The sequence below is a fragment of the Ascaphus truei genome, chromosome 2 (genome assembly GCF_040206685.1).
Source record: "Ascaphus truei isolate aAscTru1 chromosome 2, aAscTru1.hap1, whole genome shotgun sequence".
NCBI lineage: Eukaryota > Metazoa > Chordata > Amphibia > Anura > Ascaphidae > Ascaphus > Ascaphus truei.
Window position 1 is genome coordinate 362,590,531 of NC_134484.1, and position 24,241 is coordinate 362,614,771.

At 42.6% G+C, this 24,241-nt stretch overlaps 1 protein-coding gene across 6 annotated transcripts in view; it reads right to left on the reverse strand.

The window, feature by feature from the left end:
- THRB (thyroid hormone receptor beta) overlaps positions 1 to 24,241 on the reverse strand; it is a 337,521-nt gene that overhangs the window by 185,107 nt on the left and 128,173 nt on the right. For 5 of the 6 annotated variants that reach the window (XM_075586955.1, XM_075586959.1, XM_075586957.1 and 2 more), the window contains exon 2: positions 4,917 to 4,966. The gene's annotated coding sequence lies outside the window, so the exon portion shown is untranslated. Of the gene's footprint in view, positions 1 to 4,916; positions 4,967 to 8,665; positions 8,725 to 24,241 lie in introns of those variants that run through there. The other variant, XM_075586956.1, reaches the window with a different exon arrangement.

The window sequence follows — 24,241 nt, forward strand, 5'->3', positions numbered from 1 at the left end:
AGGGCGTTATATATACGAGAGCTTTCTGTGACACTACTTTACTTGCAGCTACGAACGCACAAAAAACGAAAATTACTTCAGCTCTAATCAAGGGCGCACAGAGGCACGAAATGTGCACCTGCTGACAGATATCAGAGGACCACCTTTACACCGGCTCGCTACCACAGAGGAAAGAAACGCATTGCAACCTTGCCCCTGACAGGGTTAAACAAAAGCTGAACTTGACATCCCTTTATTAAATGTAGTTGTAGTGGTCCTCACAACACACTCTACAGCTATATACATAAACGAGAGACTTGAACTTTGTAACTTAAAAAGTATGGTCTCAAGTTTGGCCCCGTTCCAAACTGCTTTAGAGAGCTACATTAGAGACTAAAATAAATAACACGACCAGAAAGGACGCAAGAAAAACAGGAACGTTACTTAGGTTTTGGCACTTTGATCATACTAGATTATTTTCCTTTTCGTTTCATTCTATCGCTATCAGCTTGGTAAAAGATTAGCTTGCTTTCTGGCCAAACGTACACACACATCAATACCCGCTGAATGAAAGCATTATGTAACAACTAAAAGTGCCTCGTTTCTCAGAGATGTGGAGGAATAGATACTGTAGCAGTGTTTCAGGACTTATCGAGTGTCAAAGACAAAGGTCTATCAATGCAGTATCCTCAGCACAAGCACCAGTGGAGTGCTTTCTATTGTAAGGTAAGCGGGAGATCTGCAGTCAGTATCCAGCAGAGTTCAATGTACTAAACTTTATGCACGTTTGAAATGGCTAAAACCACTGCAATACCTTCTTTACCACGTATCCTAAAATAATGGAGTATGTATGTAACCCCCTAGTGGCATTTCTATTTTCTACTAAGGGGTTAATAGGGAGTTAGCAGGTTAAGGCCTTAGTTAAATGTAACTAATTCCATGTAGCTAACGCAATGTTGCTAAAGTAAGTCATGTGTTTGGCCACTCCTTAGTTCCAGAACTTACTAGAAATGTCACCGACATAGTATAACTCACAAAAGGTTAAAGTTTATTTTATTTATAAAATATTTTACCAGGAAGTAATACATTGAGAGTTACCGCTCGTTTTCAAGTATGTCCTGGGCACAGAGTTAAGACAAATAATACATGGTTACAAATACAGTTACATAAATGAACAGGGTATACATTATATACAAGACATTGCGTGCTCAGTTAAAGAAAATATATATTATGGGCGAATGAAACAGTTACAGACCAGATTAAAATGCGAGACAGCCTTAGATTTGAAAGAACTTAAACTGGTGGTGGATGTGAGAGTCTCTGGTAGGTTGTTCCAGTTTTGGGGTGCACGGTAAGAGAAGGAGGAACGGCCGGATACTTTGTTGAGCCTTGGGACCATGAACAGTCTTTTGGAGTCTGATCTCAGGGGATAAGTGCTGCATGTGGTAGGGGTGAGGAGCTTGTTCAGATAAAGTATCTTTATTCTGCCCAGTGATGAGGGTGGGGTTATGACATCACCAAGGGGGTGTAAAAGGGGCTGCAGAAGCTTCCAGACCCCAGGCTCCTGGAGGACACCAAAGGAGAGGAGTCTCACCGTGTTAAATGTATGTGTTACATGTGTAACTTTATGTCTAGAGTATGGTCACCTTTTAATTATTTTGAACGTAGGCAAGAGTGTTTCTTACCTAAGAAAGACCACTAATAATGCAGGGTCAGAAGTATCCTACCCCTTTATAAAAGAGGATGTGTGTGGCACTCATTGCAGGGGACCCCTAGATCAGGCACCCAGGGGAGTTCCACATCTAGAGTTGCTCTAATGCCAACGCAACACCCATGCACACCAGGCTACCAAAGTATGGACTAGTAGGGAGCTGTATGGGATGACAGGTAGATAGGAGCCTTGATGGAAGATACACCCCTACAAAGAGTCCTGGAAGGTGCCTGGAAATGCCTCAAGTCCACTAAAGCAAGAGATTGCATGTTATCCATAACCAATGGTAATGGAAGGTGACAAAGCCATGTGTGCCTCTCTGTGAAGCTACCTGAGCACCCAGGGAAGAAGTATGTATCCTGAACGTCTGTCTAAATTAAGAAACCTGTGTGCTAAAAGTTCCTAGCTCCCTTATTACCACCAGCTTACAACACCAGCCAGCCCGAACACCAGCACCCTGATGAAATGTATGAGAGACTTTAAGCACCAACACCTGCACCCACCTACAGTATATTACCGCACTGAGGTGTGACACTCTTAAGGCCGGGCAAAGAGGGGGTTACGTGTAATACTACTCATTTAAAACAATAAAAAAAAAGCTGTGTGTGCTGTGCACGCGCATAGTAAGTGAAACTTCTTTGACTTTGTCACAGAAATTGTATTTGTGTTTGTGATGTTTTAATTAAAAATCAAAATACAATTTCATTGACAAAACGCAAATAAATTTGACTTATAATGCGCGTGCTTGGCACACATCCCCTGTATTAGCTATTTGCACTAAGTGTGAATTCCATGTGTGTATGTGTGTCAGTCAGTGTGTGTATGGGTATGTGTGTCAGTGTGTGTGTGTATGTATGTCAGTGTGTGTGTGTATGTATGTCAGTCAGTGTCTGTATGTGTGTCAGTGTGTGTCAGTGTGTGTGTGTGTGTGTGTGTCAGTCAGTGTGTGTGTATGTGTGTCAGTCAGTGTGTGTGTGTGTCAGTCAGTGTGTGTGTCAGTCAGTGTGTGTGTGTGTGTGTATGTGTGTCAGTCAGTGTGTGTGTGTATGTGTGTCAGTCACTGTGTGTGTGTGTGTGTGTGTATGTGTGTCAGTCAGTGTGTGTGTGTATGGCAGTCAGTGTGTGTGTGTGTGTGTGTGTGTGTGTATGTGTGTCAGTCAGTGTGTGTGTGTGTGTGTATATGTGTGTCATTCAGTGTGTGTGTGTATGTGTGTCAGTCAGTGTGTGTGTGTATATGTGTGTCAGTGTGTGTGTCAGTTAGTGTGTGTATGTCAGTGTGTCAGTCAGTGTGTCAGTCAGTGTGTGTATGTGTGTCAGTGTGTGTCAGTGTGTCAGTGTGTGTATGTGTGGAGGGCTGAATGGCGCCGCTGTCAATGGGCGTTAGGAGGGTGTGGGGGGAACGACGCCGCTGCCAGCCGCTTCGGCGCATGTGTGGCGTCCGTTAGCGGCGCCATCACAACTGCGCATGCGCGGCATGGCAGCAGGCAGGAAACAGCAGCCGCTAGGAGAGGCGGCTATCGCCGCCGCATATGTCAGCAGCCGGGTGTGTGTGGGGGTGGGGGGTGGGGCGGCTATTAGGAGCGGCGCCGGCGGCTATCGCCGCCTCCGCCACATGTGACAGGGGACGTGTGAGCGGAGCGGCGTCCATTATGTGACGTCACTTCCGTTTCAAATTTCGCCCCTCATCTATCCAGTTTAGTCCCATCAGGCCTAGGTGCCACTAAAGAAGTTTCACTTCAAAAATCAAGCCAATAAGAAAAATATGGAAAGTATTCTTTAAAAAAGTGTGTGTGTGCTGAGCACGCGCATTTTTAAGTGAAACTTTTGTTTTTTTGTCACAGAAATTGTATTTGTGATGGTGTTTTTAATTAAAAATCAAAACACAATTCCAGTGCCAAAATGCAAAGAAGTTTGACTTAGAACGTGTTTTAGCTATTTGCGCTTTTTTATTTATAATAACTGTGAATTGTTTGTGTGTGTGTGTATGTGTGTCAATCAGTGGGTGTGGGTGTGTGTTAGTGGGTGTGTCAATCACTCAGTCAGTGTGCGTGTGTGTGTGTGACTGTGTGTGACTGTGTCAGTCAGTCTATGTGTCAGTGTGTGTGTTTGTGTATGTGTGTTTGTGTATGTGTGAGTGTGCGTGTGCGTCTCTCTCTCTGTGTGTGTGTGGTTTCCGTGTCCTGCTGCTGGTGCCTACTGCGCAGGCGCACCCAGACGAACCCAGCCCCCCCCTCTCCTCCCCCAGACGGAGTTGCAGAGGTACGGGGACATTTTTTTTATTTTTAAAGATAATAATAATATATCTATTGGTTGGACTAATTAAACTCAAATTGCATTACATGGAAAATGATATCAATTTTTGTATGTCTGCCAACTAAGCATTTTTACAATCGTGAAGTAATTAATTATTATTGAATATGGCATTAACATTTGCCTTCTTTTTATAATGAAGCTCAATTTGATTGTGAAGCTTATTTGAAGAATTCAGTCTGTATTTATGCATTTTTAGGTCGTTTTTATGTATTTTAGCTTGTATTGCTTCATTAAAGAAATTAGTAGATGTGTGTACTACCAGGTGAAACAGACAAGTGAGGCAACCGAGGTAGAGAAAAAAGACTTTAAAAGTTTGCTGAATCCTACGAGAGATCCAGATTGGTATGGGTGTACCCTTAATACACGAATGCGTCTTACATCCGGGAGAATGTGCGTTTATTTCTTCTCTCAGCGTTGTGTATTGTGTTATAAAAACATATTATGCCATGTCTTCTTCTATGTGTATATTTGAGTAACCAAGGAGATTGCGCTTTAATCTTTACGTGTGTGTGTTTGTATGTGTGTGTGAGAGTGTATGTGTGTGGGGGGGGGGGAGATTGGGGGTGTTCAGCATCCACCGGCCAGACCCAAATTAGCCTTGTGCGCATTCTGCCGGAGCAGATAGTAAAGGCTACTGCGCATGCGTGAGAATGGGGTAGTTGCTATTAGGCTTGTACGCATGCGCAGTGATTCTACCGAAGAAGCCCCCCTCTCTCCTCCCCCCGGCGCAGGTGCGGGGACTCGGCGGACGCATCTCCCCGCCAAAGAGGAGTGTTCGTTGAAAAGATACTTTAGCAATACATTTTCTCTCAATGACTATTGACCCCTTCAGCATCTGCATTTTTTTTTCTATAGAAAGATGTATTAATTAAAAATGTTTGTTACCACATAAACAACGTCAATAATTTCATACCTCATTTGAAAGATGCTCTGGTCCAAAAGATCCAAACACTCAAAGGCGACCTGAATAACAAAATAAACACTTTTTAGTTTTCCGGTTTTCTTATTAGTATCATTGTAATAAATTAAATAGCTGCAGAACACCACACCGTACAAATACTTAATTGAGATTCTGGGAATATTTTTCAGAAAATCCCTAATAAATATTTCCCTTGTCGACTTTCAATAGACAAAGAATAACTGTTTTTGTAATTATATCTTTTAGTACTGAGCAAATTCAAATCTTCAAAACCGCAATCCTCATGTTTCTTATAAATATCTGCTAACTTCAAAGTGGGATGACGTCTTCAAAGCAGCAAGATGAATACAGATATCTGCAGTTCATGGCTTAGGGGTGAAGGACGCACTTTCAAAACTTCTCTCTCTCCTCTCTTACACCATCACACAATTTCTTTTATTTATAACCCAAAGGCCCAAGAGCTTTGTATAACTAATTAAACACATTGCTTAAACAAATGATAAATGTAACAGCTGTATTGCTGTTCTGCGGTACCCAAAGGCTGTCATTCAGAGACCAATAAATAAATGAATAAAGGGGATGGAAAATCTGACTTATGAGGCAAGCTAAATTAGCTTTGTTTATATTAGTAAATGGGGCATGTAAGAAGGGATATGATAACTATATACAAATATATTTGGGGTCAATAGAAGGAACATTCAAAATAACCATTCATCCTAAGGGCAATACAAACGACACGTGGTCATCCCTTAAGGTTAGAGGAAAGGAGATTTCACCAGCAACAATGAAACGATTCTTTACAGCAGGGGCGCACAAACTTCGAGGTGCGCCCCCCTGAAATTTTCTGGGGGGGGAGGGGTGGGGGGCAACGTACAGAGGCCCCATACTTTTCCCCAGAACATTTGAATTAAATGCCAAGGGAGCGTGCAAGGCCTCTGTATATCCCTTACCTTGTCTCTAGCGGCTTCTGGCGACGCGTCACCATGGCAACACTGCCAATAGTGAAAGTTAATCAAGTTTTCTAAGTGGCGCTAACTGTTTTAGCATAGAAAGTACAACGCCGATGCCTGAGAAAAAGGGGGGGGCAGGGAGGGGTGGAAGATCAAACTGGTTGAGAGCAGGCAGGGGGCGCAAAGATAAATGTTTGTGCACCCCTACTTTACAGTAAGGGCAGTTAAAATGTGTAATTCTTAAACCACGGAGACTGCGTTGGCAGATATAATAGGTATCTTCAAAAAAAAAAAAAAAAAAAAAAGGTTTATACCTAGTAAACATGGGAAGGATGTTGCTCCAGGGAGTAATCCGATTGCTTATATTTGGAGTCAGAAAGGAATTTTTTTTCTCCTTATGAGAGATCATTGGATAATGTTTCACTGGGGGGTTTTTGTTTGCCTTTCTCTAGATCAGCTGCTCCCTTCCTGGAAGCCGCAGCGTTCGCGCCCCTCCCTCTCCCCCGAAGGCGCGGCTTCAAATGACAATGCGGTCACATCACGTGTCCACCGCATCATTTGACGCGCGTTGCCATGGCGACGCATTGCTGAAGACCCGGCTGCCAGTAGGCAAGTGAGGTTACAGAGGCCAATTAAATGCCTGGGGGAAGAGCGCGAGGCCTCTGTAACAGCCTGCGCCCCCCCCCAGTTTGTGCACCGCTGCTCTAGATCCAAATACTGTAAATACAAACGTAGCCCTGTATCCCCATGGTTTCTAATCTGCCCTGCCTAACACATAAACCCTGGTACCAGCGCAGGCAGTGTTAGGGTTAAATCTATGCCCTGCTGTAGTACACAGCTTCCTTGAGTGACAGGGGGGGGGGTGGCCTCTACCAAGCAACTATGTAACAAAAAGCATTCTCCAAAATAAGGACATTTAACAAGATATAAACATTTAAGAAAAAAACATTTAAGAAAAAAACATTAACCAAAAAAACGAGCTTCTCATTTTAACCAAACAGCACCCAAAATCCAAATGAGATTTTAGTTTCCCACAGACCCTCCCACCAACCAATTAGGAGTAGTTTTAGAAGCAAGAGATAATCCAACCAATCACATGCTATAGTATAATGCAACTGGAAAGCAGCAAAGTGAACTGTGGCTCTATTGCTGTTTCAGCTCCAGAACACCCACCCTGATCCTGACCTATTCACATTTTAATTCCCCCAATTCAATTTAGAAAACAAAGACACAATAGCCACCGGTTATTCCAATGACTTTGCAACTTTCTATTGATGTTCAGGTGCGAGGCTGATTTGGCAGCCATACTGTTCCCCACAGGAACGAAACAAAACCACCAGCAGACAAAACAGCGTCTGTGCAACCAGGGGATTTCCACAGATGAAAATAGTGCAAATTAGCTTCAGTTTAAATGCACAAGGAAAGAAGAGGAGCCGTACAGAGACTGCAGTGTGAGTTTGTACTGTGGCTATATTCAGATGATAGCGATGCAGGCAGCAATAGAAAAACAAGAGCTGGATGACGGCTGTGTCTACAATATGCATCTCCGAGAAACTAAATACTGTACATACAGTGACTTCCATACCATTTGTAGTTTGGGTATTTGTTTTAATACAGTATAATAAAAAACAGTGCTTTTGTTGTATTTTAATTTGTGTGTGTACAGTATATATACCCTCAGTGGTACAACTATATTTTTGGGACCCCCTACAAAATTTTATAAAGCAGCCCCCCCTCTCCAGAAACAAAATAAATCTAGTTCCCTCCAGGGTAGCCTAGCGATTCCCCCCCCCCCTTTTCACATACTTCCTCACTCTCACAACCCCCTCCCATCTCCCCCCCTCCTTCTTCTTTCTCCCATACAACCTCTCCTTCTCAATTGCCCCTCCTCTCACATTCAATCTCCCCAGGCACACACACTCAATCTCCCTCCCCCCCCCCCATAATAATGAATTTTACGAGAGAGAGGGGGTGGATAGGCCTGCTCTGGTCCTGGCTATGTGGGTGTGGGACAGTGGGAGGGGAGCTGGCTACAGAGTGTTGCACAGTGATAGCTGTCCGGCCTGTCTGCCTTCCGGGAAACAGGCAGAGGAGAAGGAATTGGCCGCGGAGGAGGGACAGGGGGAGGAGGGACGGGGACGGCCCATCTGCGCAGCAAGCAGAGGCACCAGCAGGCAGATGTGGAAGTTGGGCCCGACCTCTCTCCGACGCCAGCACCATTTTCGAGCACTGGCTGGCTCGGGCCCCCACACGCTCTACGGCCACCCCCTCCCCCCCCCACCCGCATTGCAGTGTTTAGCAAGACGTTAGTTACACCGCTGTATACCATAAATCGTATAAAATGCTACATTTCTATATACGGTTAGTGCACTGCGTGCACTGTAATTTGTCGAAAATAGCATGAGTAAAGGTGCACTCATTTGTGTGAGCTGGGTAAGCAGATATGGTGATGTTTACCAATTTAGACCTAAACCTTCTTACTAGCGAACAGTGCATTAGTTCACCTATCCACAGAAGTGTGTACCAAAAGCCAAGGGAGCTTACAGTAACTACAGTACATAGCCAATAACCTAATAATCAATCCATGCAGTTTATAGGACGCCTGACATTTTATTTGGCACTTGTATTTGAACTTTGCTCGTGATTGGACGGGTGCCACTATGAGAACCACGTCCAAGAATTTCAATGGAAATGTGACACAGTTTACAAAAACAGCATTGTCATATCGAAAGTAACAGCTGGATATGCACTTCAGCAAAGTCAATTTAATATGTAATTAGGGTGCACACTTACAACGGTGTTAAACACATAATTAATTCAGGTACATCATTATAATTCAAAAGCATCAGTGCTTCTCCTCCTTTATAGCATACTGGAACTCTTGAAAACATTCGTTCTGAAATAAAAACACTTCTACATTACCATGATTAAATAAGGAACTAGATAACTTTGGCTTCGCACTTTACGATGCTTATTTTGCTTGGCAGAGATACAGTGCTGACAAAGGTTTAGCGACAACGCAATATAAATACAAATGTCCTATGCCTCTGAAGGCATATCTGATCAATAGAAGAGTTGAATCATTTTATCAAACAATCAGATTAACATGATCATCAATACGGATATTCAGAAACGCATTACTAATACTGAAGCTGGATTGGATTTTCTTCCCTCAGTTCTTTAAACAAAAAAACTGTTTTTCTTATTTTCGATCTCTCAGGTTTCTTATATCAGACATAATACATTCTTCTTTCTTTTTTTCCATTGTGAAAGCCAACAATCTATTACAAGCCCATGAAAACCAGTCAACAATCATCCCTCTATGCGAAGAATACCTGATTACAAGCACACTATGTGTTCTTTATATACAGTGTATATATGGAGGGGTTTTGTCACTTTTTTTCCCCACCATAACTTAACCAAGTGTGGTGAAACATATCCCTGCTTCATTTTGCAAAGCCAGTATAACCAACCCCACACTGACGAGACCCATTAAGGTCGAAACGGCTGTCTTTGGGTGGGTTTACTGGCTATGCATCTTAACCCAGGCTGTGCTCAAGGCTGTGAAATGCAACAAGCTTAAGCTTATAGGGGGCCATGTTATATGGTTTTGAAGCAAAGGGTGGCACTGTATGCTCATTTGCATGTAATTTCCCAGAATCCCTTGCTGCAGTGGAAGCACTGTGTGCTGGGTGATAATGGTGAAAGGTGGGGTTGCAGACCTGTCTAAGAAATGCAAATGAGCATACAGTAATATTTCCATTTGCTATATATATTTTAGGAAACCACTGAGAAAAATAAATGGCCCACACAAACCAAGATAAATGTCAAACAAAGATGAAAGGAGCACTCACAATACTCGGTTGATACCCAGTTGATCCTGCGGTGCACGTCAGTCCGAGCATCAGATTGGTGAAAACCGGCACTCCAGTGGTCTTGCGAAAAATGTATTGCATGGTTACAGAGAAAATCCACATTTTACACATTTCTCACAAGACCACTGGGGTGCCGGTTTTGTGTGATTGAATCTCTGCCAAACATATGAAGGCCATCACTTGCTGTACTGCAGTTGTGGTTTACAGAGTGCTAATGCCACTGAAGTCCAGGGTTGTAAAGTATGCTCAACCGTTTTCATGGTTTCATTGATAAGAACCCTACATTTTTGCCACTGGAGCACAAATAGGAAACACATTCTCTGCAAAGGGGGAGAGAATTTTGTCCCCATGTCCTTTTGCTTCTTTATGTCCCTGTGCTTCCCAACTATACCCCTAGCTTCTTTATGCCCTGGTTTCCACTTTACGATGCATCCCAGTGCCCCTGTATCTTATTTATACTGTCCACTTGTGCCTCTTTCCTTCTCTTTTTACCACTGTTCCCTTTAATTTTTCCACCTCTGTCCACCTTAGTTCTCTGGATTTGTTTTCTGCTGCCTCTCCCTCTCTTTTTTGCACTATGTAAAAAGTCAAATTAATTTGAAAAATAAATATATAGCTCCATTCATACATAATTCAAGGAATTTATCAAGGTACAGTATATACTGCCTTCCCAAATGATAAAGTAACAGTACGGCATACCCCGGTTTAAGGACCCTCACTTTAAGTACACTCACGAGTAAGTACATATCGCCCAATAGGCAAACGGCAGCTCACGCATGCGCCGATCAGCACGTCCTGAACAGCAATACCGGCTCCCTACCTGCACCGAAGCTGTGCGCAAGCGGGGAGACTATAGAGCCTGTTACAAATGCGTTATTTACATCAGTTATGCACGTATATGACGATTGCAGTACAGTACATGCATCGATAAGTGGGAAAAAGGTTGTGCTTCACTTTAAGTACATTTTCGCTTTACATACATACTCCGGTCCCATTGTGTACATTAATGCGGGGTATGCCTGTATTTCACTTACCTTTTAACAATGCATCTATGGGTCAAACAGATTTATGGGGTGTCTGTCACTATTATGTTATTCTATTGACTGAAATCCCATAAATCTTCAGGAAGTGTGTCTGACATTCACGCAACATGAAAATAAAGCGAACAATGTAATGGAAGCAGTTGCAGAACTACCTGTACTTGGATACATTCCCCATTGTATTTGTGAAGGCATATTAATCCTGTGCTGGTGTTATGGACAGTTTGCTTATTCAGGTACAGCATTGAAGGGAAATTATATACACGAGCTCCTTCAGTTCTCCAGCTCCATAGAAGCTGTTCTTTTCTGCTGCATGACCATCTATTAGCATTATACGAGTTACATTTGTATAGGCTTCTGGGGGTGGAGAGTGCTACTTTACATTTGGATTCCTATTTTACAAAAGGCGCAGATAAATAGGCTACCTTACTAAATCTGGCTGTAGGTTAAAGGTGCAGTTTTTATGTATATTTATTTAGAGCACCAACTAGGTGCACATGCAATATATTTACAATACAGGGAATATAATACAGATGGGATAATTGCATCAAGATATACATGTAACATTGGGAGAAAGGAGTCCCTGCCTAAAAGAGTTTACAATCTAATACATATTTCTTCCCCATACTGTACAGTAGGGTGTGTCTGTTTTCACCTCTTACTGAATTTTACATTGTGTTTCTTATTCCTAAATCTGAAATTAATATGGCTGTTACTATCACTTTGACATCACCATATTTCAAGTATCCTTATTGGAAATACTCAGGATAAGACAAGACCATTTCTTTGATGAGTCACTTTGAAGTGTGCATAAAAACAGCTCTGTGCCGCTTAATGGCATGGAACAAGTCAGTGAAAAATTATTTTGTAGGGGTTGGGTCTTTTTAAGTCCAAATCATGAAATTCAATTAAAATCCAAAACACCTAAAAAATAATAATAAGGATGTTAAATCTGCATTAAAGAGACCCCCATTGCGTTAACTTTCACCTTTAAATAAAGCCACACTGGATTTAGCCGAACAAGCTTCACTTTTTTTTAATACCCAATTCATGGTCACAGTCCCGGGCAATGTGTCCTGTCTTGTGGCCATGAAGGGGTTAATTAAAAGGGATTTTTATATTAAAAATTGCTGTATAAAATTTAATGACGTAACCACCAAGCTAGGGCGAATTTTGTCAAAGATGAATTGACTATGAAAATGATCATCAAGTAGCAAACATAAGCTATTCTAGATGTATGCCGTTGGTAACGCTGGTTGATTCACTATTACTAACGACTGGTAATTAGAGATGGGCAAAATTTCCATCGGCATTTGAATCCGCCACGCATTGGCCAGTTCCTTTCATCCACCGATTTCCGTGGCTCACTCTCAAAAAGGCAGATTCGTTTTTTTTTCGATCACCAAAATTGTGCGTGTCCTATTTTTTCAGTGCCCCTCCAAACGACATACTGGGGAGAGACCCCTGTGCTAAAAACCGCGCACACCTGAGGTACCTAGGAGATACGCCAAGATATATATATTACTCACATCCCACGCTTCCTAAAAGGATTTCCATAAAAACTATACTGTATTGAGTTCAAAGTCTAAGGCAGCTTCTAAGGTGCTGGTGTCAGACACAGCAGGATTAGAACCCTCAGTCTTTGTTATTCTGGGTAGCAGCTCTAGCAGTGTGAGCCAAACCATTTGATGAGTAGCAGTACAGTCACAGCATACTTTTGAGCTCTACTGCTCACACCAGTATCTAATCCAGCTGTTAGCATAGCTCCTGTTAGGTCGACCAGTACCTCACAAGCTGCCTTATACTTGTCACCACAATGTAGTTCTTATGGAAATCCTTTTAGGAAGTCTGGGATGTGAGTAATTTAAATATACTTTGCATACCCATTAGCATATCCCCCAAGTACCTCAGGTGTTTCTTCTTCAGCACAGAAGTTTCTCCCTATGCTATTTGGAGGGAGGTTTGAGGGGATATATATCGGACTCGTCTCCTTGATTGAAAAAAATACACTCCCTTGTGTTTAATGCCAATGAACTGAACCTGTACCGGAAAACAAAGGCTACATTGTCTGACTGTGATTAAATAGTGTGCAGGGGAACATAGGGGAACATTGGAAACTAAAGCATGTGCAATGATACTGATGCCTCTCAAGTTCTAACTAGTGACAAATAATATTTTCAGCATTAGAAAAACATTTTAAATCATTCAAAGCTACAGAAATTTAACAAAATGCTGATCCAAATATGAGCTATATCAAGATTATCTTGGAAAGGTAATGAACTGTGAGAGCGACAAGGGGAAAATGTTGATTAATCTCATTTACGTTTTGCTGTTTAGAGTTGATTTTAGCATTTTTATCAGTCAAATACAATAGTCGTCAATGTGTATGCAAAACATTGTAACTCAGTAAGAACGCTGTGCATGAGAGTAAACCGGGTAAGTTAATAATCAGAATTGGAGATAATTGTTGCAGACAACATTAAACAGAATGCTAAAGGAGGGTCCCGTTTCCACATAAAATTAGGCTTTCATGGCAGTACAGTGGTCATTGAATATAACTTGTTTTTACTGGACCTCACTACAATAACAATCTTTGTCCTAGCATTGAGAAACAGCATTTAAAACCAATTGTGCTGGACAAGATGATATTTGTGGAAAACAGAACAGTGCAATATGATAAAATTCAATAAATACATCAATCTTTTTATGCTGTTTTGTTTTAGGGAGGATATATTTTGTGGCAATAACCAAGCTGATTAAGTTAACCACTGTCTAGACAAGTGGTTCCAAACCTTTTGTCTCTCGAGACGCCCCTAATCACAGTGCTCAATTGCTTAGACACCCCCACAACACGACAGTCAGTGATAGAAGACACAGGACAGAGAGTTACAGAAGGCAGGCACATGCACACATCAGGACAGACACACAGCCTCACCTCTCTACTGCCCATGCTGCTAACTCCTCTGCTTGGCCTCACTCCCCCTCCTAATTAGCTGCTGCTGGGTAATGCAGCCAGTTAAGATTGAAGACACTGCGCAGACCCCAGCAACTGCACCGCTTTCGCCCTGCTCTGGGAGAACGGGGAAATTCCTCGGCACCCTTTTGATTTTCGCATGGAACACTTGGTCTAGACCAGTGCTTTTAAACAGGGGTTCCTTGGCACCCTTGGGTTCCCCGAGCATCCCTAAAGGATTCCCTGCAATTTACAGGTCATTTTTAAATTGTACCAAATACAGAAGAATTAACAATGCATCTGATCTCAGACACGTAATTAGAGAGTCACATGTAGAAAAACGGAGGAATAAACCTCCAAAGACGGATGCGCCAGAATATGCAGGTCAATTCAAGGTCCTTTGATTCTCAATGCCGGGGCTTTCCTAATGGTTTCTTTGCTTGTGGTAGGTGTTCTGTGTGTTTATATGCTCATCCTAATAAATCAATACAGCTAAACCCCGTTATAACGCGGTGCTCGGGGGCCAAAGAATGAGACCGCGTTATAACCGGGATCGCGTAATAATCGCAAAATGGCTGCCACACAAGGATTTACCTGGCATCTGCAGCTCTCTCCTCTCCCTGCTTCATCAGGCTCAATCCACGTGCGCAGCGCACATCTCCAAGGTTTTTTTTTTAATTATAACATTCAATGCTTTATTGCTAACGGACACACATACATACACCTCCCCCCTACACTAATAATTTTACCATACCATGAAGGAATCGAACCCATGACCCTTCATACACTAGTAGCAATTCTCTAGCTGCTACACCATAGGATTGGTGTGATGTCATTGACTCAACAAACAAACTTAACTTCTACTGCACAGTACTGAAAAAAACACTGGTGTAGACCAGCAGAGAAGTAAAAGAATAAATTTTTACAAACTATATGTCGATAGCTCTTCAACCTAATTTAAATATTCTGTAGCATAATGAAGGGATATAAAGGTTTTAGATTTATAAACACACAAGTAGCATGCTATGATTAATGAGACGGAGTGAAGCGTGCAGTAAATACACCATATTAGGTTTTTAACATACCTTGTTTTTTTATGATAAACACGATTATGATATAATAAATGATTATTTCTAACTATTCCACTATTTATATATCTCTCTCAGGTGTTGGGAATTAATCAGTGGTGCATTTTTTTCCTAACCCAAATAAACAAGAAATTGTTCAGTAAATTAAATAAGTTAATCGGTTATCAGAAGCATAGTTCCTTCTATATCAAACTCTACTGTGTCTCTTGATTATTTAACGGTTGCTTATATATCAAGGATAGAAAAATCCCAGGTGCCAGGTCTGCCAAAATTTGACATCGGGGGCGTACGCTATGCGTTGTGCTGACTGACCAGCAGCAGCGAGCCCCACCATGCTTTGCCAGTGCAAGCGCAAAGCATGATTGGCTGCGACATTGCTGGTCACAGCGGTGACCGACTGGCATGCATCGGGGGAGCAAACAGTGTGTGTGAGTGTGCGTGTGCGTGATAAGTAAGGACACCTAAAAAAAAACAAAATTTAAAGGAAAAATAATTTACATTTTTATTTATCTATCAAGTACCTTGCAATTTTTTACATCCCTTTTTTATACCATTTACTTTTTTTGTGAGGGTGCAAGGATATATTATAGTGTTATAGTGTCCGTGTGTCCCAGATACACACTGACATTTTTGCCCACCCCAGTAAAATATTGCTTGCTAATCGCCATGTCTGAGTTTACTAGGTCTGAAAAAATATAATTATCGCAAATGGGGTTAGGAAGGCAGCATTAAATCAGCCAACCTCAGGGTTCACACTGTTTGGAATAGCTTAAGAATACTGTTAAGAGACAGATAATGACTGGATATGCTTGGGAAATATTATGAAAGCAAACAGTCACCTGATATCAGCTGATCAATAAGCATCTGTCTTTATTCCCTCTGCTGCTAGACGGCTCAGCGACACTATGCTTTACAATGTGTTGGAAGGCCACCTGGCAGTGAAGCGTTTGAGCCACTGTATTTTTCCACTACAAATAGAAACCTGCATTGTCGCATCAAATGTGAGGTATGACGCACTTTGCTCCTCTGCTTATTAGTTCCAGGTCCAAAATGTACAAACTGTCTGTGTTAACTTTGGCTACATAATGTACAAGGCTGCACCCACCGTATGCTCATAAATACACATCTGCTCCCCTTGCCAGTATTAACAAATGTTGATGCTGTGCTATTAGATACTACTGCTTGGAAATAATGCAGCGAAAGACAGAGTTTGAAGAAGAGCCGTTTGCTGGAGAAATGACTGTGATCTGGAAGATGCCTCCCAATATACGCTGGGATTCACTAAGCTCCGGATTCGGGGCCCTATCCAGCATGAACTGCCGTTGCCTTGTATAGCAGTAATTGAGTTATCAGAGCCTAGTGAAACATTCTTTAGTTTTACACCCTCCCTCCCCCCCCCCCCCCAAATACCTCTCTATATAATAATAATGATATGTATAGTATGAGAAGAGAGAGGGAGCGGCCCAGTGAGTAACGACACTGATTGGCACTGAGAGTTCAATTCCCAGTGTTGGCTCCTTGTGACCTTGGGCAAGTCACCGTATCTCCCTGTGCCTCAGGCCCCAAAAACATAGATTGTAAGCTCCACGGGGCAGGGACTGTGTCTGCAAATTGTCTCTGTAAAGCGCTATGTAAAACTAGCAGCTCTATACAATAACATGCTATTATAATTATTATTATTAGTATGACTGTATTGAGGGAGACCACCAAACAGAGATCAATGTATTATTTTGAAGGCTTCGGTGACAGACTCCCAGAGCTTACTCATCCGCTGAATACCCATTTCAAAATAGCCTCTTAATCTGCAGATACCTGTAATAAATTAGCACTCACAAACATATACATAATGGAATTGTATTCATACCCACAAATTATTCACAAGGACACATTTGCCCATAAGCTTGACATTTGCTGAAGAAATTCACCTGTGCCTCTTTTGGGGCCTGCATTGACGGGATTTAAACAAAGCCAAAGGAGAATTGCAGACCAAGTGTATGATTTTCAAGAGAGTTTACTATTGACAGTAATTATGTTTGATTGCAGTGTGCCAACAACACTTTGCTTATTTACTCTCCGGTGCAAGTAGCTTCTTTAAAAAGAGGCCACGTTACCAGCCATCGGAGCATTGAAAAGGGAGCCCAGAGGACTGGTAAAGCCCTGCAATTGTAACCGTGACTGTGTTCCACTTCTTCGTGTAGGAAGGTGCAACTATTTATTGATTGACAGGATTCTCACATTACACCAGTGATTATTATATGCACGTAATATTTATATTATGTTTCCTATTATTTAACTGGATAACTGGAACAAACTCACACATAACCAATTCTAAACTGGGAGGGGATAGACCCTGAACACATTATACAATAAAAAGTTACTAGGAGAGGGAGGCATAAGAGTTATAGTATTTCTTATCCCCGGCAGGTTACATTGAAATAAGTTGTTAATAGTTCTACTCTCAATAGAGCCAATAAAAAGCAGAGTGTATCCAGGTAATAGCAACGGGACGCCCCATGTATACACAGCCCCATCACTACAGATTAGGAGTGTCGTGGTTTCTATGGCAACAAGGTATTTAAACTCAAGGGACGAACACTACCCTTGAAAACTTTCCTGTTGGAACGAAACGTAGGTACGACGGGGGATTTTACAGTGACGTCAGACATCACTGGGGGAGGAGCTAAGGGATTCAGAGGATCAGACAGTGCTCCATACGCTGTAAATGACCAGGGCAGGGAGCGGCTACTTGCAGTAAGCTCATTTAGGAGGCAGGTAGCGATCATAGTGCAACTTATGGTACATATTCATTCTTTACTGTAAGAGCCGCAGCTCTAACTATTCTGGGGTGCCGTTCCAGTACATGCACGAACGGTGCTTGCCAGCGTCGGCTGCTCGTGCGCATGCACGATCAGCAAGCTCCGGACGCGCATGTGTATAAGTGACCGGCAAACACCTATTGCACATGCGCAGCCGGCAAATACTATTCACGCATGTGCTGTCGGCGCGACTTTTATCCCAGTTTCTGCAGGGACTAATATGGTCACCCTATATTTATGCTCCTTGCCACTAGCTACGCACTCCTTGAGCTCATGTGAACCACTACTATTTGCAAACGGCACTGCTCTGGTACCTCATTTACGTTTTTGATGGTCTCTGTGATCACTTACTGGCTTGAATGTTTAGTGGACATTCAGTCTCATGCATTAATATACCACACCATTGTGGTTGTATGTGTGTATATCACCATTTATTTGGTCCTATCTTACAGCCATACTAGCCACACTTATAGCAGTGAGGCACAATACATTGTACTGACTTTATATACTAACACAGCTGAGGCTTGTCAGTGCTTTTGTATGTACTGTATATACAGCATACTTGCATGTTGCTGCTACTTCTAGAAATGGTATAGTACAGTCATTATCAACGTGTAATAGAGGAATACTGAGCCAGTGTAGGTTTCAGTGGGTTTGGAAGCACATATCTGTTCACTCAATGAGTTTATATTTGTGATCTGATCACTTTACCAGATCAACTGAACACTGTCCCTCCCCCTCCCAGTGTTAGTTGCCTTATTTTAATATAACACAATAAATGTTATGTTATAACCACCTTCACATATCTAGACACTTGAAAATTTTGTTCATCATTTGGTGTACACAGTATTAAAGATTTACTTAGGTCGCTTTCCCATTTTTTTGTATTATTGTTGTTGCTATCTCAATAGTTTAGCATCCTGTATACTATCCATACACTGTTTAATCCTGAGCAGTCTGCTTCTCTAGTTGTTATGCCACAGCCATTGTTGCAAGCACGGGTAAAAAAGAAAGAAAGAAAAAAGGTAAAATGTCGTTTTGTAACCGTGCTGTATTTTCAACCGTCCTTTTCACAGAACCGTGTGACTTTTCTGAATTATTGTCATTCATGATTACAGAAGAGAAACTATAGGCAGACAATATTTGAGCAAATATTTATTTGCCAAGCAATACATTATCTTTCTGGAAAGGTGGAAATGTAAACTAAATGAAGGCAAATGCATTGCTTACAGATTTTAATGTCACAAAGAAAGAAAACATTCATGAAATACTATAGTACTCAAATGGTACAAGAGGCTTGAAAACCAAAGCCAATACCCCATTTAGAAGACAACATTCTAAAAATATGACCATTTGATCAATAAAAGAATGAATTTTAAAAGCTAACAGCACTGATACTAAATTTGAGCCTAATCTGAAGTTCAATTTATAATTTTTTTGTTGCAATATCCCTTTGGTAAATAGCAGAGTGAGTTAAAAGCATAAAAGCACTTACAGTATTTGAACAGTGCGGAGTTTAACTTTGAACATACAGTAGGTAGATAAACCATGCAGTGAATGTATGCAAACAGCTCTTTTACAAACATGGGTTCCTGAATAAAACAGCGGCCTACAGTTACTATTGTCGCTACTATTCACCCCAAATGTGGTGTTGCAGACCTGTCTAAGACATACAAATGAGCATACAGTAATATTTCAATTTGCAAGGCACAAAGGCCAGGATTCACTATGCCGTGTCCCCACTTATTGCACCCCGATTCTGCGCTAACTCCCATTGATAGTTATTGCACCCCGCATCGTGGCTCACTGTATCCCAACCCTAGAATCCGACTTTCCTTATCCATGCGAAATGTCTGTGCTTTGGCAAATAGAAAAAATATATACAAATGAAGACAAATTAAAGTATCATGCCACATACATCGGGCTTTGGACAATAAACAAATTAAATGTTACATTTAGTTTGCTTCTGCATCCTACTTACACGTTTTTAGAAAGCTGGCCATGTAGTTATCATGAAGTGTATTAAAACGGTTGCACTCTTGTGGTTAAGTTATTAGACTGTGACTGACACGTATACAATTTGCTCTTGCATTTTGTACTACAGTACACTACTGGTTTCCAAACTTTTTGTACATTGTGCACCCCCTGCTAGAAAATGTTTGTTCCACAAACACCTAATAAAGAAGTCAGAATATTGCTACAATTAAGGCTTGGTTGTTGTTGGTATAATACCACTAAGGACATAGTTCCGATGGGTGAGAGGTATCAGGAGGCAAATACTGTACCTGTATGACTATACAGAACCCCTTACCACAACCAAAGACAGCGTTTCAAGATCTTATTGCGTAATATATATAGACATTTCAACAGGGTCATTAATACATCAGACCCATTTAGCTGTCTCTTCCACTGCAATTTTATCTCACACAGTGCGCTTTTTTTAAGCCTACTGTATACCATTAGGTTGTTTTTTAATAAATAGTTTAAAAGTTCTACTGTTTCACTCTCATTATCCATTATATATATATGAAGATATTCACAGTGCAAGCAATCAAAAGGATCCAGAAGTAAGCCAACTGGTTAAAGGTTAAAGCAAGATCATACCTGGTTGGAATCCAGCCCAAGTCTCTCTAATGTTCCTGATCTATGTGATTGAATAAGTTCTAATATCCTCAACTGATTGTCAGTGCAATACTATAGCACTCCCCAATATTTTGATAGACAAACTACTCTATATTTTTTTCCCCTCCCCCTTCTTTCCTTTCTCTTGTGCACCTAGGTCATTCTACACGTGTAAATCTACTTGGCACCTGTGGGGTTGTGGAGGTTCTATACAGTGGTCGACAAATCACCAAAAAATCTACTCGCCGAACAAAAAAAATCTACTCGCCACCTAGTACCACACGTGTGCTGCTTGGGCCAATAGGATCTAGCCACGATGTTAAATCCACTCGCCCGGGGCGTGCAAATGTATAGGTTTGTCGAACACTGGTTGATATATATATTTTTTTTTTGGGGGGGGGGGTGTATGTGTGTATTGTGTATTTCTAAATGACAAACTTTTTTGCACAGAAAAACAATGGGGGGAAAAAAGAAAATAAAGGGACTTATTATTGTGAGATGTATTTTATTCTGATTAAAGTAAGTTTGTCGTCTGTTAATGCTTATACAGTATATACCTATAAGTGTGTGTACAGTATATGTATGTGTTTGTGGGTGTGTAATATTCATGCATGTGTGGCGGCTCTCGGAATATAAAATGCCTCTTCTTCCTTGAAAGGTTGCAGACACCTGCCTTAGGGGATCCTGGATCCCCTGTTGGGAATCCCTGTACTACACAATATACAGTGCATATATTAGGTGCAATTAATACTTTTTCCTGCTCATCTGAGGAGAGATCTCACTCAGTCGGGGGTCTGAATTTGCTATTCTTTTCACTGTTTTGTCAACAGTTCTTACTCTTAAGAGGATATGAATAAAAGTGATCTTACTGCAAATGTAAAACAAACCATGCGCAACACATTAATCAAAGGACAAACGCCATTACTTTCAATGGAACTTTATCCCTTGACAAGCCATGCTATTTTCCTGTACTACTTTTCGCCCCAGTTTTACAGGCACACTTTGATATATAACCCTGTTACAATTGCAGTGCCTCTGAATGTACAAAAGTGATAAATTACACCCTTCACAAACATTGTGTGCTATTTACCAATGTACACCAATCCCCGGTGTAAACTCCATCCTGCATTGGGGTCATTCCACTTCTAACTATGAATTTACCAGTTTATAGTTTCACACTAGATGAAAATAAGCACTTTATTTATCAGGGGGGAAGAAAAAAAAAATCGATCACATTTTCTGGAGCATTTTAATTTGTAAATCTGGTGATGTAGCAAAACAAACGCATGGGCGGCCATTTTATATCTACTGAAATGTTTTCTGTCACAAATCCCCACCAATTTCAATGTCTGCTTCGGCAGATGTAGAATTTACCCCTTAATGATAATGCCTCCCGCGGGTTTCTGAGGCAAAATGTGCAATCTTTGTGATGACAACCATCTACTAATTAGCCCCCCAAATCCAACCCAAACAACATGCTGATCCCAGACTAAACTATTCCTCTGTCCGTCCTCAACACCCTGCTGATCTTTTTTATTAAAACCCACCAAATGACAGCCCCCACCCAAACGTCTCTCATATAGATCACCAAGGACTTGATTACACTGCCTAAGATATACAGTACAAGTACAAGTATACAATACAGTACACCTCATCTCTTCTGCTCTACTTTAAGTGTACTCTCCAGTACCTCAATTACATTCACCTTAAACACTGTAAAAGGCACCCTGTTCCCTTGCCTCTTTTATTCTACTAATAAACTGGAAATAGTGAGAAATTATACATTTTCTTTGCTTTGTTTTCCATTTCACTATTATTTTCCGTCCGTTAATTTAGACCTGTGTTAGCGAGGTCTTTAATGGGATTTCACTTTTCCCAAAATACTTTTCTGTGCATAAGAATTCCCTGGTAAACCTTCCTGTTATAAGATATAGTATTTCTTTCTAAATAAAATACATTAGATTAGAGAGGGTGGTTTGAGAGGGTGACACACAGGGAGGGAGGGTGGGAAGAGAGGGTGACACACGGGGAGGGAGGGTGGGAAGAGAGGGTGACACACGGGGATGGAGGGAAGGTGGGAAGAGAGGGTGACACACGGGGAGGGAGGGAAGGTGGGAAGAGAGGGTGACACACGGGGAGGGAGGGTGGGAAGAGAGGGTGACACGCGGGGAGGGAGGGAGGGTGGGAAGAGAGGGTGACACGCGGGGAGGGAGGGAGGGTGGGAAGAGAGGGTGACACACGGGGAGGGAGGGAGGGTGGTTTAGAGAGGGTGACACACGGGGAGGGAGGGTGGGTAGAGAGGGTGACACACGGGGAGGGAGGGTGGGTAGAGAGGGTGACACACGCGGAGGGAGGGTGGGAAGAGAGGGTGACACACGGGGAGGGAGGGTGGGAAGAGAGGGTGACACACGAGGAGGGAGGGTGGTTTGAGAGGGTGACACACGGGGAGGGAGGGTGGTTTGAGAGGGTGACACACGGGGAGGGAGGGTGGTTTGAGAGGGTGACACACGGGGAGGGAGGGTGGGAAGAGAGGGTGACACACGGGGAGTGAGGGTGGGAAGAGAGGGTGACACACGGGGAGTGAGGGTGGGAAGAGAGGGTGACACACGGGGAGTGAGGGTGGGAAGAGAGGGTGACACACGGTGAGTGAGGGTGGGAAGAGAGGGTGACACACGGGGAGTGAGGGTGGGAAGAGAGGGTGACACACGGGGAGTGAGGGTGGGAAGAGAGGGTGACACACGGGGAGGGAGGGAAGGTGGGAAGAGAGGGTGACACACGGGGAGGGAGGGTGGGAAGAGAGGGTGACACACGGGGAGGGAGGGAGGGTTGTTAAGAAAGGGTGACACAGGGGGAGGGAGGGTGGGAAGAAAGGGTGACACAGGGGGAGGGAGGGTGGGAAGAAAGGGTGACACAGGGGGAGGGAGGGTGGGAAGAAAGGGTGACACAGGGGGAGGGAGGGTGGGAAGAGAGGGTGACACACGGGGAGTGAGGGTGGGAAGAGAGGGTGACACACGGGGAGTGAGGGTGGGAAGAGAGGGTGACACAGGGGGAGGGAGGGTGGGAAGAGAGGGTGACACACGGGGAGTGAGGGTGGGAAGAGAGGGTGACACACTAGGAGTGAGGGTGGGAAGAGAGGGTGACACACGGGGAGGGAGACTTTTTTTTTTTTAGAAGCTAATTACCAAAAAATACCATTTAGGATTGAATACAAAGCATATGTTACACAAGGGATGCCCAATCCAGTCCTCAAGGGCCACTAACAGGCCAGGTTTTCAGAATATCCCTGCTTAAGCACAGGTGGCTCAATCTGTGGCTCCTTGCTTCCGCACAGTTGGCTCAATCAATAAAGACTGAGCCACTGATTGAGCCACCTGTACTGAAGCAGGGATAGCTTTAAAACCTGACCAGTTGGGGGCCCTGAGGACTGAAGTTGAACACCCCTACGATGACTCATACAGGCACTTGATAAATGTGCCCCGTATGTTTCTTGCATGCTTGATACATGTATAACCTGCTCTATTTCAGTTTCCATGTCCTTCTGCCCTAAGGGTTGCTGAAGTCACCCGTGCAGCCCACAGAACCTGACCATGCTCTCAGGGTTGTTTGAGGAGGTACCCGGGCGCTATCTCTGTATGGCTTATCTGATGTGCGGAAGTGTAAAAAGAGTGGAACACTCTACAGCATATCACAGAGGAGACAGAGGTGTAGTTGCAGCTCCCCATCCGGACGCGGAAGGCGAGATTCCCTACGACTATACACCACACTGTCCCCCCCTTGCTTTTACCTTCCCACAGAAGCGTTTGGTTTCTGTTTTTGTTTTTATTTTCTCATGTTTTTTATTAAAGTTAGTTTTTACCCTCCAGACCTTTGTGTCTTTTATCTGTGCTAACCCCATCTTCACCATTAGCTACATCAGGAACAAAAGAGCAAAGATACCGCTAGAAGTGTGTACTCACACTGGCCCGTGTGAGTATT